Genomic DNA, 17,987 nt, shown 5'->3' on the forward strand with positions numbered 1-17,987 from the left:
CTGTTGATGAGGCCACAAATGTTTCCTCCATTTGCTCCCAGCCTGTAACTTGGAGTGGGTAGGACAACATCAGCTTTATTCTTGTTATTTTCTTTCATACTTGGATCATTTTCACCTCTGCTTTCCTCCCTCCTTTCTCTCCCTGCGTTCTAAACTTTCAACTGCATTTCACCCTTACTGTGGTAAGACACATTTTCTCCTTCACACTAAGCAGCTTTTAATTAATACCCCTTCCCACTCCCTGCTTGTCTTTCTTGTTTCTGTTCTTCCTCATTCAGTATATATTTCTCTATGCTCACCCTCCCCATAGCATCTTCATAATTCCCAAGTGTGGTTTCTTAATGTGTATGGATATGAGCACACAAACCTGGCCTAAACTTCTCTCCGTTTGCCCTGTTAAATACATGCAATTGTGGCAGGGTAGTAAGTGATCATCCAGATAGGGGAGACCATCATTATTGCTATTTTACAAGGGGAACTGAGGTACAGAGAAGCAAGGCATTGGAAGAACTGGGTACTGGAATCTGGACTGCTGTAGTTTGACACTTGCAGGATCTTTTCCCTTTTCTCAACAGAGTCTTTCCCATCCTCTTGTTACAAGTGTGTCTTTCTTACACTGATTTTTATTTCCCTCATTTTGTCACTCATGCATTTGGCCAATTTCCCCACTTATTTCTCAACACACTTCCTCCCTGACTGTTGCCTATCTTGCTTTCTCTCTTCCTATGCTGGCTCTGCTTCTCAGACTTCTTCCTGAATTGCTGCACTTTGATTTTTTCCTGGGTATGCTGTGTGCTGTGACAATGTCTCATTTTTCTTCCTCAATTTCATTGCTGCATAACAGATAGGAGAAAAGTGTCCACTAGAGCAAAGAGACAGGAGGGAAGGGAAAAGAGAAGCATGGCTCAGACACTCCCCAGGAAACAATACTTGAATGGTCAGCATGTCACAAGCTCCAATTATTTTTTTTAGAGGGGCATATTGTCGCATTGAAAGGAACTGATCACTTCAGAAAAGGTGCCAGATCTTAAAGTGAGTCACAGCTCCAAAGATAGCATATCAGAAGCCATTGCCTTTTCCAGTACACAGCAATTACTGGCTTGCCACAGGGCAATTGAAGTTGTTTTAGATATTGGTCTCTCAAGCAGCATGATTTTTAGAGGGAGTTGTGTGTTAGGAACACTTGCTTCTTATTGCAGATAGCATCCAACCCTTGCCTCTAAGATTCTTACAGGACTTCCTGGTTCCACCACACTCTGAGGAAGCTTGGCTTGGAACAAAGTGCCTATTTCCTTATGGCTCTATGTTGAGAAACCACTGGTCTGGGGGCAAAGAACTTTACTATTAGACTACATTCCACCAAGTAATAGTAGCAGATGTAGCAGGAGAAAGACTGCAACCACAGTAGTAAATGTGACTGCCTCCCAAAATTAATATCAGATCATTGTATAAGACAAGTACAGAGTGCAATCAAATATTCATATAAGTGCATTGCTTATATGAATAAGAGAGTTCTTGCCTGAAAAAGGCTTTTTGAAATCTTTTATTTCGGAAATCACTTTCTCCTCACTATCCTTCCTCTGTGTCTTCTTCCCTTTCTGTATATTTGAATTGTAAGAGTCATAGTGTGACCAGCAGAAGTAGTGAGGTGATAGTCCCCCTGTACTCTGCACTGGTGAGGCCACACCTTGAGTATTGTGTCCAGTTTTGGGCACCTCAATACAAGAGAGATATCGAGGTGCTGGAGCAAGTGCAGAGGAGGGCAACGAAGCTGGTGAAGGGCCTAGAGAACAGATCCTATGAGGAGTGATTGAAGGAGCTGGGACTGTTTAGTTTGAGGAAGAGAAGGCTGAGGGGAGACCTCATCACTCTCTACAACTACCTGAAAGGACATTGTAGAGAGGTTGGTGCTGGTCTCTTCTCACAGATAATTAGTGACAGAACAAGAGGGAATGACTTTAAACTGCAACAGGGGAGGTTCAGACTGGACATTAGGAAAAAATTTTCCACAGAAAGAGTGGTTAGACAGTGGAATAGGCTGCCCAGGGAGGTGGATGTGTTTAAGGGTCATTTAGATGAGATGTTGGGGGATTTGGTGTAGGGGAGAACTTTGTAGAGTAGGGCTGATGGTTGGACTTGATGATCCCAAGGGTCTTTTCCAACCTGAATGATTCTATGATTCTATGATCCCAGATTCATTCTTTTATATTTTCAGGGCCATGACTGCAGTAATAGGCCTTAGTGGCCCTTACCAGCCTCAACCAGAGCCTTCACCCCCATCCTCTGCCCATGGTTCCAGGAGCTTCATTTAGCTCAGGCCTGGGTCTCCTGTCTCTATTTGTGGTCTGTTTCAAGTATCCCTATCTCCAGCTCCAGCTCCATCACAGCTCTGCCTGGCTATGGACTGTTATTCTGGATCTTGATCTACAAATTGACTTCCTGGTTTGACAGTGAATATGGCTTATCACCATGGACTTGCCTGGCAGTCATGGGACTGTGTCTGGCCCTGGTTTCTTTCATTGGATCTGACCCTGACTTTTATTCCTGACTTGACTTTGAACATGCCTCGTGATTATGGACTTACCCGATGACCTGTATTCTTGACAGAATAACTACCTATCCCTACCTATAATTACCTAACTACCATCCCCAGGCCTGCCTTGCTTGCCATGCTCAGGGGCTGTGGGGACTGGACCCTGGCTGGTGAGGCCCCCGCCCTGCCAGCCTTGCTGAGCAGACTCTTGTCTGATGGCTCCCTGTCCCTTCAAAAGCAGCTGGAACTTGGGCTTTCTTGAGCACTGAGGTGAACACCATGGAGTTGGGCCCACCACCGAGCAGCGCCTGTGATCCCTTCTGAGGGATCAACCTGGCCCTGGGCACTGCCCCCAGGATTTTGAGCGAAGCCCCCTGCTCTCCTGGCTGCCCAGCCTCTGGTGCTCCCCAGAGGTGGCCTGGATCTTTCTTTTGAAGCCCACTGAGCCTTCAAAGCTGCTCATGGGCAACCTGATCCATACCCCACCCCCTTTCCCCAGGCTTTAAGTCCCCCATATGCCATGCCCATTTCCTAGTTTCTCATCCCTTTCCTGGTTCTTTACCCTTGGAAATTACCCCGTGGCAACCCATAGTAATTAAATCACTCTACAGCATGTCCATTCTGAACCCAGATCTTAGGGTGTGAGTGGGACCGGCTGAGAGGGGAGGCTGCAGTCAGGGCCATGAGTGAACTAAAAGGCCTTAATGTCCCTGACCAGCCTGAACTTGTGCCTCCTTCACATCCTGTTTAACTGTAGGGCTGGGCAGTCACTGGGCTGTGTCTGATCCTGGTTACTGTCACTGTAACTGATTGCCACACTGACTGGCATTCCTCCTTGAACTTGGACCTGTCCCGTCATCATGGACTTCCCTGGTGATCTCTTGTCTGACCTGGTCTACCATTCCCAGGCCTGTCCTGCTTGTCCTGCTGAGGGCTATGGGGACTGAGTAGGTGAGGCCCCTGCACTGCTGGCCTTGTTATCACAGTTGCTGGCTCCCTATTCTTTAGGGACCATCTGACCCCCACTGCCCCTTGACACATATCTTTTCATTCCTCCTCTGCTTTGGTCTTTGCAAAACCAAGCTTCTGTGTCCATACCCCATCTAACTTTCTGCCTTTCAAGCTTGCTCTTTCTCATCCTCTCGCTTCAACCCATCCTCTCACCTGCTGATTGATTGTTTCCCTCTCGCTGTCCATTCTTGGCTGCGTGAATCACAGTCTCGCTTTTCAGTGGTATGACAGCATTTGAGAAGACTGGGCAGTACACGGCCGGGGACATAGCCACCAGATAAATGGTCAATCTCAGGGAAACTATCAGGGTTGGATTGCCCCCCATCCAATTCTCCTGTTCAGCACAAGACACTTTTGCTCCTCACACCTTTCAGCTAATGGAGTCAGGATTTCCAGAGCACCACAGTGTTACTTGGGATACATTGTGACATCACTGGGCTGGTCTGACACACAACGGTGTCAGAAACTGTTAGGCAGAAACACTATGGACTTTGTGTCATATGTAGCTTTTCATGCCCTAAGGCATGAAAAGAGTGTGAAAGTTTTGGGAATCAATGAGTATGTCTCTGCTCAAAGTTAAAAAGAAATAGAATGAAAGGGATGGGATCAGAACAATAAGACACCACCTAATGTGAAAAATCACACTTAATCCTGAACATTTCCATATCATCTCCCCCTTACAAGTAGTGCTCACAAGTAACTGACTGAAACTGGACAAAAAGTGTTTTATAAGACTGGTGCAAGTGGAGGGGAAGGGAAAATGTAATGACTTTCCCACTTCACTGCTTAACCAATTATTAGCATTTTGTGCTGTTTGGCTCACACAGCCTCTGTGAATAATTTTTTAAAAAACAACAGTAAAATGACAAGCGTTTTTAAATGTCCTCTAGATGGTGATCTAACAACATCAATGCAGAAACAGCTCATCTTACAAAGCACCTGTTCCAAAGGGGAAAAAAATTTTCATGTCTTATTAACCCTTGCCATTCACTTTGCCAGATCAAATTGCCTACTCTAATTGAGCCTCTGTCCAGACTACATTTTAGGATGATGACTTTCTGATGACTACATCTGATGATGACTTTCCACCATGCAGCCTGGGAGGCAATTTTCTAATTATTTTCAAACTCACATTTGCTGTACCAAGTATCTTCTACACTTCCTGAATTTACATAAAGTTTTATATTACCATTGACTTCCCCTTTTTCTTGGTTTTTTTTTTTTTTTTTTTGTCTTTTTTCCTTTTCTACTATTAATAATGTTTTTTTTATTCAAGATCTTCACATTTTTTCCGAGATGCCCAAAAGCCTGTCTGGAATTTAGGCAGGTCAAAAATTTAGCTTGTCAAATCAAGATAATAATTATCCCAGGCCTATGAAAGTCACTACAAAAGTGAGCACATGCAAGGATATATACACTCTGATTCATAGACACTGAGATTTCTACACCAGGTGGTGGTTTTGGGTCATCTTCAGCTTGCTGTCTAAAACATTAAAGGATTTTTTTTCCAGCTAGTCTTCAAAAGATTTTACACTCAGCTCAGATAAGTGCTAATTAGAACAAGACTTCAGGAACTTAGAAGATCAATTTTTCAGAAATATTAATTAAGTTGAATGGTTGAATATTACGTGGCTGTATAAATTTCTTATATACTGTTCCTACTGAATGGTGTATAATAAGGAGTGAGATCAATATACCAGGTATCAGTAGCTATATACTCTAACACAGGAAGACAGAAGTTTCAACAGATCTAAAGACAGAGCATATTGAACAGAGTAAGAGGGAGTGGGACTGGAACATGGAATCTTCAGTCCTGCTGTGCAACTAGTAAAGCAACTTCAAGGGGCATGTTCCCTACAGAGATCTCTGGATCTAAAGGAATCTGTACCCAATTAACTGTAAGATTGTATATCAAAGGTGTTCTGCATTCCTCACATGGAGTGTGGAATATTTTCAAGTCCTCACCTGCACCTCTGAAATTCTTTATTTAACCAAAGTAGGTAAGTAAATAGATGCAAGATGTGGAAACTCATACTACTACTGAGGTCATAGTGACATATTCATTCTGGCATAAGTCCAGGCTCCTGTCTCAGCAAGGGATCCTGCCACAGGATGCTTGCTCCTACATGTTTTCCTGTGCTGACACTAGTGTTGGTGTGTCTCAGTTAATGATGCATATTAGGTGACAAAACCATTTTAAATACAGGTTTTATTAGGTCACTTTTCTAATGGGTGAGGTTTCGATCCAGTTAACTGTGCAGTTACACAAATGTTAGTCTGTAGCTAGGCAGTAGAAACAAATGATGGGGGCAGGACAGAAGAAGGCTAGACTGCCCTTTACTGAATGCCAGACACTATAAATTCAATAAAAGCGATGGCCTTAGAAAGTGATAGAGTGACTATGCAATCCTTGCTTGAGTTCGGAGAGTTCTGACAGTTCTGACTCTTCTTTTCCTTCATTTGTGGTTATATATGTTCACCAGCAAAGAATATGTATAATGAAAATAGGAAAGGGATGTACTAAGATGAAGTGTGAAATGAGAAAGATTTAAGCTAATAGCAGTGCTCCTTAAACACAGCTCCATGGCTGAAAAGTTCATAAAATCAAAATGCAAACCTCTTTATTAAAAAAAGAAACAATATGGAGAACAGAATCAAATTTTCTAGCAAGTGAGTTTTTACTCAGTGTGGCTCACAGTAGTAGGATATTCAGCTCTCCACCTCAGATCTTGTATGCATATTTCTCTGGATGTTCCCAGCTACATTGTTTTGCATGTGTGGGTGCAAGTAGGTGTGAAAATTTCAGTTTGCATGCAATCAGCACAAGAAAGATAGAGCAAAAAAAATGTTGAAAGAATTAAAGTAATATTGACTTTTTTTTTCCACTTCATTTCAGTTCCCAGAATTAAATCACACTTTGTCAGCCACCCCATGTGGAGGCAAAGATTGTTCTACATTATACAAATCTATCTTCAATATATTAATTCAACTGATTTATTTAAAAAGTTGTTGGATATTGTGCCTAAGTTGGACATAGTTTGGACAGTCTTTTTGTGCTTGTGCTCCCCTGGCCTGCACACCAGTACATTATCATCACTTCTTGTTTCTGAAGAGGACTGATTCCATTCAAAAACCTCACTCCACATGGCCTTGTCCTTTTCTGGAATCCTCATGGTGGTTTCTGCTTGTTGTCACACTGAGTGCTCTGGACAACAGATTCTTGCCTAAGGCTGTGCTTTTCTAACCTGACCAAGAGATACAGGTGCATTTTTGTAGCCAGTGGAGTGGATTCTTAGTGTAGTTCAAAGGACTACCCTTGGACTCCTCTGAAGTAGAGGCTCCAAGAACAGTGGATATGGATTCCTCTGTCTATAAAGTGGATCCAGAGTGATGGGGAATGAGCAGCCTATGAGAGAGATTAATACATTGAAACAATCGGATAAACTAGGGTCATAGCAATAATTTCTCTTTCTAGGGATTCTGACTCAATATTTCATGCTTTCCTCCCTTAGCTAAATCTGCAACATGACCCAGTGTGAGGTGCAAAGACAATGAAAATATTCAAGTCAGTACAGCACATTGGCCAGTGTTCTCAGATTGGGCTGGGGGAAGGGGATAGGACAAACTAGTTAATGCATGCTTTCTCCCTCATCAGGTTGAAAGAGCTGGTGCATGAAATCTAGTAAAGCAGCTCTCCGGTCCAGTGAAGCACAGGACAATTGGCAGCACCAGGAAGGTTATCACTGGCTGCATCAGATGACTCTCCTATGTGAGGTCAAAACCCCATTGGATTTGTAATGAGGAGGTGGAGGAGGCTGTAAAGTCATTCCGAAGATGGAGCAGTGAGGGCCTTGAGGCAAAAAGGAGCCAATGGAGGGAGGAAAGGAAATGGACTGAAAGATTGTAATCAGTGAATTTCTGCATCTTACCTCAAGGCTGTATTCCTCGGAGAACAGGATAGTGCCAGGCAACTGAAGGCACAACCACTGGCTGATTTTGATGCTACGACCAGAAAACTGATAGAGATGGAGAACCTAGGGATACTCCAGTCTGTAACAGGGGACTCCAGAACATGACTGAGAGCAGATCCCCTTAGGAGTACCCAGAACTACAAAAGCTAGGGAATAGGGTAAGGGGGAATGGCACAAGCAGAACTGTGTGAAGATCCCAGAACAGAAATAAGTGAAGAAATGCAGGGCAGGACAGAGGGAATTGGCAGAGGGGTTTTGGGACCATAGGATGGGAATGAGTGGGCAGCTGCAAGACAGCTGGGTATTGGAAGTTCTGGGTTTGAGAGGAATGTGCTGCGGCAGCTCAGGCCACAGACAGTTGTGAGTGGAGGTGTGTGGTGAAGTGAATGCAGTCAGTTCTATTATGGCTACTGATCTTGTGTTGTAGGGAGTCAAAAAGTGCACTGCAAATTCTGAGAAACTAGCTCCCCTCTGGCAGACAGTTCTTTTTATTTTTCTGTCATATTTATTATCAGAAGGGTAACTAGTCTGCTGGAATCTGTTTTTCATGACTGTCACATGCATTACACAGGGAGGCATGCACTCTCCCTCTTTGCTTTCTCATGCAGAGTTCACAGCTGTCATCAGTACACAGAAAACTTAAAAAGAGGGGTGAAAAAAGAGCAGAAACCTGTCTGGGCTTTCAAAATGTTGCCATTTTTCACCATTAATATTGGAACCTGAAAATGAAAATGCCTTGCTTCTTCTAACAGCAGATACCAGCAGTCAGGTTGTATCATTCTATGCAAGAGATGAAGATAATGTCCTTACCCCAGAGGTTTCATCTATCTCATCATGACACAGCAACACAAAAGGAAAAGCTCCTGAGCTGGGAGTGATGGTGACAATGGCTGATGATTATATAAAAAACCAGTGTGAACTGGATTTCCACTAAAGCACTGGTTGTATTGCCACTTTCTCTTCTCATTCTCTCCTGCCATTTCTGTTTTCATCTGCTCTTGTCTTGATTGCTATTAATTATTTAAAATAATAACAGTGGGATCATACACAAGATGCATAGTGTGAATCAAACCTCTATTAAACCTAGTCTTCTTTAATAGCAAGAGAAAGAGTCACCTCTGTAATCCTTCCCAGCCAGTTCAAACAGCTGTACCAGGACAGGGTTTCCGATGGAATCTGCATAGATCCATCCCTCCGGGTTTTTTTTTCAGCTTTTATGATGTAGATATTAATGGTTTTCTTCATTTGTGATCTAAGGCCTATGTGGAAAAAGATACAATTTCATGATTATTTAATTAAAGTAACAATTAGTCATTATTGTTTAATAAATGAATATATATCAGGACAATAGAATGAGGCCTCCAAATGGGTGGAGGCTACATATACCCAGGGTTCTTGCAAATGAGAATGTGAGGCAACTCTCCATGTGCTTATCTTATCGAAAGTACAGAAGAGGAATGGTATAGCTACTATGGGAATGCAAAAGTCATTAGGTGCATTGTCAGGGCCCTGAATCCCTTTCTCCCCAGGCAAAACATCAGTGACATTGTTCTGACATGTTTTCTTTATGAGTGGGCAATTATACAAGGTTCTGTCTTAATTTCTCTCGAACCTGTTCCAGAGTTGACCACATGATATAGCTTTTCATTAGATAAGATACACAAATCACTGCTGCAGTCTTCTTCCAGGCTGTAATTTTCTGTGGGGTAAATGAGGGTAGTACAATTATAAGATGGAGATCCAAGATAATTAGGTAGTTTGTAAGAAAGACTGTGATAGTTCACCACTGTCAGAAGTGTTACTATTGAAGCCCCTGAAGATGCACAGTCTGTGTCATACAATATACTTCAGTTACTCTTACTAGCAAGGAAGAATATTTAGTATTAAAAGAACTAAATAAGTAATTCTGTGTTTAAACAACTAAATATGATTATTAAGAAAATTAGTTTTATTTCACTCTTATTATTCTGTGTTTTCTAAATAGCCCCAGAACACTGTGTGTTAACCTCAGTGACTTTCACTTCTGAATTTCCCATGGGATAGATATCATTTCAGTTTCTCTCTGTTCAGAGAAGTTTTACTCTTCCAGTCTCACTGTTTCTTCCTTTGGTATTTATAAAGCTGGATTTGCAATACTGACTTGCTGTAATGGAATAGGCAGATGTAAGAGATTGCACTGCCCCTTTAAATATAACTGTATTCAGATTTTGACAAGAAGTCAGTTGCAAAATAGCAATGGCTTCATTTGGAGCCAATATTTTGCTTAAAGTAGTATCTGCATATGTACTATCTAAGTGGGAGTATTACAAATAATCTTCAAGGTGTCTGCCTTTGGTAGTTACACAATACAGTCCTTAGAAGTTTTAAAGTGCTTTTTTTCTTTGCTTTCAGTTTGCTGAAACAAAAGCAGTCAACCCCAAATTGAATCTTTCAATGTTATTTCTTGGTAAATTATTTGAATTGTGTAAACAGAGTGGTTTGGAGAGGGAGAGAGAAGCATTTGTGAATGACTGTGAAGCATTTGGGCTGAGAGGACTGTGTTGCAGGACAGACCAGACAAGCAATGGCTGCAACTGCAAAGATATGATCTTAGATGCTTTGCATTATCGACATCTTCTGTAATGTGCTTGACCTTCTCTTTATCTATTGGACAAAGCTCTTTTAAACCTGGGGCCCTCTCTTTTACAGATATTCCTTCCAAAATGGGAATACATTGATACCGCCAACAAATGACATTTCCTATTTATAATGCAAGTGAACATGTTCTGGAAGTGTAGTTGTGGCAGAAGTACTCCCTAGTACCATAATACTGTCATCCTTTCTCAGAATTTCAACAGAGGGCAGAAGTTGCCTGAATGTACATTCTTCCCATAGTAGTCTTGATAATGTGATGCCCAATCTGTAATCTGATCTGTATTTTGGAATGTGAGCAGTGCCCACCACTGCAGCATCTGAGCTCAGCTTCATACTGAGCTTCTTTGTGTGTGTCTTCTAGTCTAGCCCTGGGGAAACAAATAGCAGAAGCTGTTCTGAAGATTTTTTTGTTGTTGTTTTTCCTTCTTTCCAAAGGTAACAAATTCACAACTGTTTTTGTGAAGATGAACCCCAAAGGTGGGGAAGTTCAAATGTCTTATGTTTAGTAACTTATGTGACTGCCTTCTGAGTTTCTTTTCATGTGAAATGACATAGTTAAAAGGTATATTCATAGGGTTTTCTCCCTAGTCATGGCTTGGAATGTTTGCTGTTTCTATGTAACATAATCAATATGCTATTAATATAAAAATTTTTAATATGTTTCATAGGAAAGGATAATATTACACAGAGCATAGGCAATATTAAAGAACTGACACAAAAGATAAAATGGTAGAAATTGTATTTGCTTGCTGGTAGAGCGAAGTATTCTTAAAATTGCAAAATAATCTTTTTTATTAGCCCTATAGTAAGTTACTCCTGGATTTTAAAGTCATTTGTTCATTTGGGTAAGGTTTCAGTGTATATCACTCCCCTAGGGTAGATAGCTGCGGGAAAACTCTGACCATTGAAATTATTTAGTGTTAAATTATCTTATAATTTATTATCAGATTATAATTTCTCTATTTATTATTTAAAATTTTATCTCCCACAGGTAATGGAAACAAGCAACAGTAGCTGAATGACTGCCCCAATATCTCCTCAATATCTTTATGAAACACTCACTGTATGGCAGTATGTGAACTAAAAATGCAGCTAAGAGTTTGTGTTCATCACACCATGGCAAAGAAATCAGTATAGGTAGTTTCAGACATAGCTGCAGCAGCTGAAGGAACTACCAGTTCAGGTAAGAAGTTTAGTAATAGAGTTTAAATTTACATTGTCAGTATTGTTGCTTCCAATTATTTTTTTTTTTCATAATAAGTAACTATCAGTCCTCAATTTCTCCTTGACCTTTTCAAAGGCACTTTTAACCAAAAATGTTATGGAGCTAAAAGTGTCCATGAAATAGCTGCAGAGCTGCACAACACTTATGGGTCTGCAAATCAGCAATGTTTTGTGAACTATGGAAGTGAGCTGGCAAAATAATTCCTGCAGGTTTTGTAAGTGTTAACGTACTGATTACATGGTTCCCATATTCCAAGTTCTGATTACATTATTTCTGAAAAAGAAACAAGTATCAGAGTTTTGTTACTGGATGGTGGAAATGAAAATGTCTCAAACTGCTGGGAAAAGGAAATTTCCAAATAAGGAAAGATTAAAAACACTACCTAGCCTAAAGAAGAAAAGAGCAAGACGTGACATTACACTTTTTAAAGACTGGAACCAAACGCTAAACTGATGATCTGGTCTGTAATAGAAATAATCAGTTTTCAAATAATTTGTAAATGCATCACATGAAAATACATTGGGAGTCAATATTTATAGTTGACTTCAGAAGGAACTTAAGAGGTAGAGAAAGCTTTAATACATAACAACTTTCTTTGGCAACTCCACATACAGGAGAAGCCAAATGGAATAAGTGTATTAGGTTAGCATTTCTTTTTCACTAAACTTGGTGACTCCAAAGGGCAAATTATGGAAAAATGCCGTGGGTGCACAGGGGATGTTCAGTCGGAAAAATAGTTTGTAGTCTTTTCCCCGGGGTTTGGATGAAGGTCACTCAGATACAGTGTTCTTACAGCAGTTCTAGAGACGTGACCTCTTACAGGCTTAAACTCAGAAGATGGACAAAGACTTGAGCCCTAATGCTGGTTACTCTGCTCTATTAAAGGGAAATCATCTACTTAAGAGCTTCAGCTGATCTGATTTAGTGTTTGTGAAGGTCCCACTCTAAGTGAGAGGTTACACTGGATATCTCAAGAGTCATGTTACCATTTTAGTTTTTTGGAGAATGATGGCCCCGAACCTCCAGCAACTTGACTCAGAAAACATGACAAGCAGATGAGAAGTTGCTTCTTTCTAACTATAAATGCAAAGATCAAACATGTTTCAAGAGATACCAGAAATAGATGCAGAATGGTTCACAGGGGACTCTTGCATGCAGAGAAAGCTAAAAGGGTCTTTGTTGAAGCAGGTTTATTCTGCAGTCTGTAGTGGTGAAATACCTGAGCTAGCTCTAAATTAGCTAGCTTGCTTGGTGGCAGCAGTATCAGTTTACACTGAATTCCGAGCTGCTGTGGCTGCTTGGTGGCAGGTTCTCATCCAAAATCCTTTGGCTAATACACAGATACCATGGTGACTACAGTGTATGTATTCCAAGTAGGTCAAGGTTAAAATTATTTGGTAGAGGGTACATCTTGGGAAGATGGTTGTTTTCCAGATGTTATGAAAGGCAAAAATCTTTTTTCCCTGCAAACTTAGGTCTTGCAAGTTTAACAAAATTCAAATCCTCAAACTTTACACAACTCACTTCAGACAATAATTTAAAAAATAATACTACAAAGTGAATTTCCTCTTGTTTCCTAAGGTCAGCCTTTAAAAATTATTTTTTCAGCAGAAATAAGAGAAGCAGCTTTAGCTCTTTGCTACTTGTAAATACAATTTGTTGATTTAGTTATAACAACTCATGACTATATCACAAATTGATGTGTGTTTGTAAGCAATATTCAGGTCTCAGCAAGTGCTGAAAACACAAACAGAGCTGGTTCACATAAAAAACCCTGAAGGACAACAGAGTCATATTTTAATGGATAGTTGTCCACCTCCAGTATCTGCTTTGGCTAATGCTTGAAGAAGATGACAGTGATGTAATTTTGATAGCTGCATGTAATTTTGATGGCTGTACAGCTCTAGCATGCACTAACAACAGTGAATAAATAATGATCAGATACAGGAAGTTCATATGTTAATTAATAAAATATAAATTTCAAAGAGTTGACAAATTTTTAGTTCTTAAAAGGACTTCTATAGATTCATAGCCTTTAAAAAGGCTGTACCCTCTCCTTGCTCAAAGCAGTGCCAACATCAAAACTAGATCAGCTTGCTCAGTCTTGTTCACATGAGTTTTGAAAAAGCTCAAAGAATGAATATTTCACAGCCTCTCTTGACAACCTATTCCATTGCTGAACCATCATCACTGCAGTGTTTGAAAGTTGTTGCTTTTTGTCCTTAGTACCTCTGAGAAGAGTCTGGTTCTATTTTCTCTATGACCCTCTTTAAGGTAGGTAGACACTGAAATTAGACCCATGCCTTCCCCTCCCCTTCCCTTCCCTGCCTCTGCCTTAGCCATCTCCATGATAAAAAAACACAGTTCTTCACTGCCTCCTCAAAGTGTTGTCCATCTTAGTGGCTCTCTGTTTGACATTCTCCGGTTTGCCAGTATCTCTCCTGCACTGGGGGGCCCAGTCCTGGATGCAGTCTCTTACATGCATCATAACCCCTCTGAAATGGAAGGGAATAATAATTACTCTTGATGTACTGCCTACAGTATTGCTAATACGTGGTTGACCTTCATTGCTTCAAGGGCATGCTGCTGGCTTATGTTCAACTTGCAGACTCTTTTCTGCAGAGATGGTCCCCAGCCAACCTGTGCCTAGCCTGTACTGACATGTAGAGGTTTTTCTAACCCAGACCCAGGATTGGGTATTTGTCTTTGTTAAACTCTATGAGCTTACTGTTGGCCTGTTACTTCATTTTATCAAGTAGTCTCTGAATGGCAGCTTTGCCTTCCAGGACAGGAACTACTCCCCACACTTTAGTGTCACCTGCAAACTTATCAAAGGTGCCCTCTGTACTTTGAATGTATTTGTGATACCATTAACAATGTGAAAGAACTTTCATCGATCCAGTAAAGGGCAATCAGTCTCTGCTAATTTAACACACAAGGCACAGAGGAATATCAAAGCATATATACCAGCCCTACACCAGCTCTTGTTCTGTTTCATAGATACGTAGGTTAAAAAATAGGACATCCACCATGGAAACTGTTGGGAATAACTAAAATATGCATTTATGTTTGTTATTCAGTTGTTGGACATTACATTGAGCCTTGAGTATCTGTTTAGTGATAATGGATGTACAGTGACCACACTCCATATTGGGGCATAAGGACTGAACCAAGGAGAAGTGAGGTTACTCCTGAGTCATCTCCTAATGCCATTTTATGATATAAAATTTGTGGTGCTTTGTTAAGTTGTGATCTTTGTGTCACATTACCTATACTCCCTTCAGCAGCATGAGCGATTTTTTTATAGGAAAAAGTGTCATTTTGGATCATCTAAACAACAAAAGAAATAAATCCTTGGTTAAGATGTAGTTTAAGGGAGATTTAAACATACATAATTGTTTGGTACATGGCCACTGACAGTAAAAGACTTCAGGGAGGCTATAAATGAGCCTCTGCCTAGAAAATCTCATAGATCACACTTGCAAAAGGAAAGGTAACTTTTTATTTCAAGTTCTGTTCTCTGAAATCCTTAAAGATAGAATGCTTACTCTAATAATTTTTTTTCTAAATGTCTGTCCTATTCAGAGTTATGTAAGTCAATAGAACTTCCTTCCCCTTAAGAACCTAGTTAGTAGTCACTGCAAACATATGCTTCATATGCTTCAGGAGACTCTTTATAATAGAAAAATTCAACTGTTTCTGGAAAAAAAAACCAAACCAAAACAAAAAATGACCCAGAGAGAACAGGTTCATCACTATGGCTCAGCCCAGTCAATTTCTGGAGTATGTACAAGTGCCTGAAGACCTGACTTCTCAGAATAACTTTTGTTCTGTACTCAGCTCTTAATAAGTGCAGGTCTGTTTTAGGGAACAGCTTTCTGGTGTATTCAACATTATCAGGGGAAGACAGGGTAATGTTTAATTTTGATCATTCATCATGTTCTGAATTATGTGGTTGTAATGTTTCTGCTATGGAGTAAAACTTCTCTCAGCCTTTTGGTGGGGATGGTGTGAACAAATCACCAGTGCAAATACAGCTTTTGTAGCTCTTTGGGTGTTACGGTAGGCTCAAAATTCATTACCTGCTGATGTCTAATCAGATAACACAAATGTGAAGAAAACCTCAACATATTACTAAAAGTGCAAAAGAATGACAATGAAATGAAACTTTCTCATCCAGCTCAGTGTTATGGCAGGCACAAAAAAAGAAAAATTCTTCATTATTAATTAAGGTGAAAACAACAGAATCTGAGGAAAAACAAAAATCCAAACAACAACAAAAAATCTCAACCACCAACTTCTCCAGCAGAAATAAAGGGGAAAATAATTAATTGCTAATAAGTAACTAAATTTACAAATAAATTATTTTCATTTCAGTAGTTACTTTAATAAATGCATTAAATAGAAAACAACCAGTTCCATTTTACAGATTTGTCATTTCCTTTCTCAGTGCTGTTAAAATTTCATTTAAATTTTAGTTCATTGCCATCTCCCTGAATCAGTTTCACTTTGCATACAGCATTCTTCAGTTTCTACCATAAAATTTCCCATGAGGTGTATAACAGTCTTTTTCCCAGAAGCTCAGGACAGAGTGCTACAGTCTTTGAGTATCTTTCTTAACTATTGTAATACATACCTGCACAGAAAGAACAGGATTACTCACACAGTAACACAGTAACCTGAACCTTCCCTTAGTTAACTAACCAAAGATAATTAATAGAAAAATACTTCCTGTCTATGGGCAAGTTGTTTGATGAATATCCTTCTTCAGGACAACCTGCTTAAGAGGAACATTTCTAGCTTCTCTGCTCTTTTTCAGAGGGGACCTTTTTAAACTCTCTCTGCTTGGGATCAAGCTCTGATATACTCACCTAATCAAAGGCCTTCTAATAGCTAATGCAAGAAACCACTGGCTCCTTTGTCACTTCTCTACCAGGAAAATTCTATAAGCAGTTCTTCAGATACCATAAATGGACTCTACCATTTTTCAGTGATTATTTCTTTTCTGTTGTTAAAAGTAACAAGTTCACATAACCAGATATATGTTTCTACTTTAATACTACTTCCAGGAACAGTGAGTTGTCGAAGCAATTTTGCAGAACAATGAGTCAGATTTTCCCATCGTCTCGTGCTACTGCCAAAACTTTCAGTACAGGTCAAGACTTTACTGGGACAATCTTTGATACTGCAATTTGAAGAGTAATAAGCATAGGGGTATTTACAGGACCTCTTAAATTGTGAAGGAAATGTTAGGGAGCAGCAAGGGCTGGCTGCACACTAAGGGATAGGAAGCTGAGCATGACTTCACACCAGACAGTACCGGGGCCTCATTAGCTAGGGCAGAGCCCCACACTGCTTGAGCAAGGTGAGTAGGCAGACCTGGAGATGTTAGCCAGGTTCAAGCAAGAGCCTAGATTGACAGGCAATTTTGTAGTGATGCGGCAGATTGTCTCAGATCAAGCTACAAAGTTAATACATTGATCAGAATGATGACCAGTGATGGTAACCAAGGTCCACTCATCACTACGTGGGTCCATGTTGACAAAGTAAGTTTGAAGTCAAGCTAGAAGTCAGTAAGCAGGTCAGGGTCCAGATCATTGGAGCCCATGGCCAAACACAAGCATACCTGTAGATGAGCTAAAAATTTATGCTCCTACAAAATATCTCAGGCAGGAACTGAAGGCCCAAGACAGATCTTAAATGAGGGTTCTATGTTCATGGGCAGGGTGTATGTGTATATGTATGTTTGTTTTTGAAGGCCCTGGGTCCGACTGGTCAGGGGTGTCAAAGCCCATTAGTGCACTCAGGCACCTAACAATAGCGTCCCCTCTCAGCAATATGTGTCCTCACACCTTACAGGGATCTGGGGTCAGGAAGGACTGTTTGTATAGTGGTTTATTTGTGGTTTTCATAGGACTTTTTCAGGGGACATAGAGCCAAGGACAGGGTACTGAGAAAGAGACAAGGCATGGGAGACTTGGGGCTGGGTAGCAGACCTCAGGCTGCCTATGAGGTCCCTAAAGGCTGGGTGGGCTTGAGAGGGGGATGAGGGGGGCAGAAGCTCACTCTGTGCCTGAGAAGCTTTGGGGGCAGGGCAGGGCAGGGCAGGGGGAAGGGTCCAAACTATCCCTAGGAAACCTGGGAGGCTGGACAGGCTTTGAGATGATGAGTGTGTGAGTAGAGACCCCAGGTGGGGCTGGTCAGGGCCATTAAAGCCTTTTAGTACACTCAGGGATCTGACCAAGGTGGGAGAGGGGAACAAAAATAAGTAAAATATTTTTGACACTACCTATTTTTTTGTTAGGACCCACTACCAATTCCCTATGTGCACGACTAGAATATGTGTTTCACGTTCACTCATTCCATCTTTTCCAAAGGAATATGCTACTGCTTTTATTGAGCATGAGTCCCTGAGACACTCTACCTCAACAGGAAGCTGGGGGATTGGTCTCTTACCTAAACCAGTGGTAAGCTTCCCAACTCGCTTACAGAAAACTTTCTGATTTAAGCTAATGGATCAAATCACAACAGTATGAAAAATCCAGAACACTTGCCCAGGCTTCCCCAATGAAGTACGATCCTACTGACCCATGCATTCAAGGTTACTTAGGAA

This window comes from Strix uralensis, chromosome 2, assembly GCF_047716275.1.
Source record: "Strix uralensis isolate ZFMK-TIS-50842 chromosome 2, bStrUra1, whole genome shotgun sequence".
Lineage (NCBI taxonomy): Eukaryota > Metazoa > Chordata > Aves > Strigiformes > Strigidae > Strix > Strix uralensis.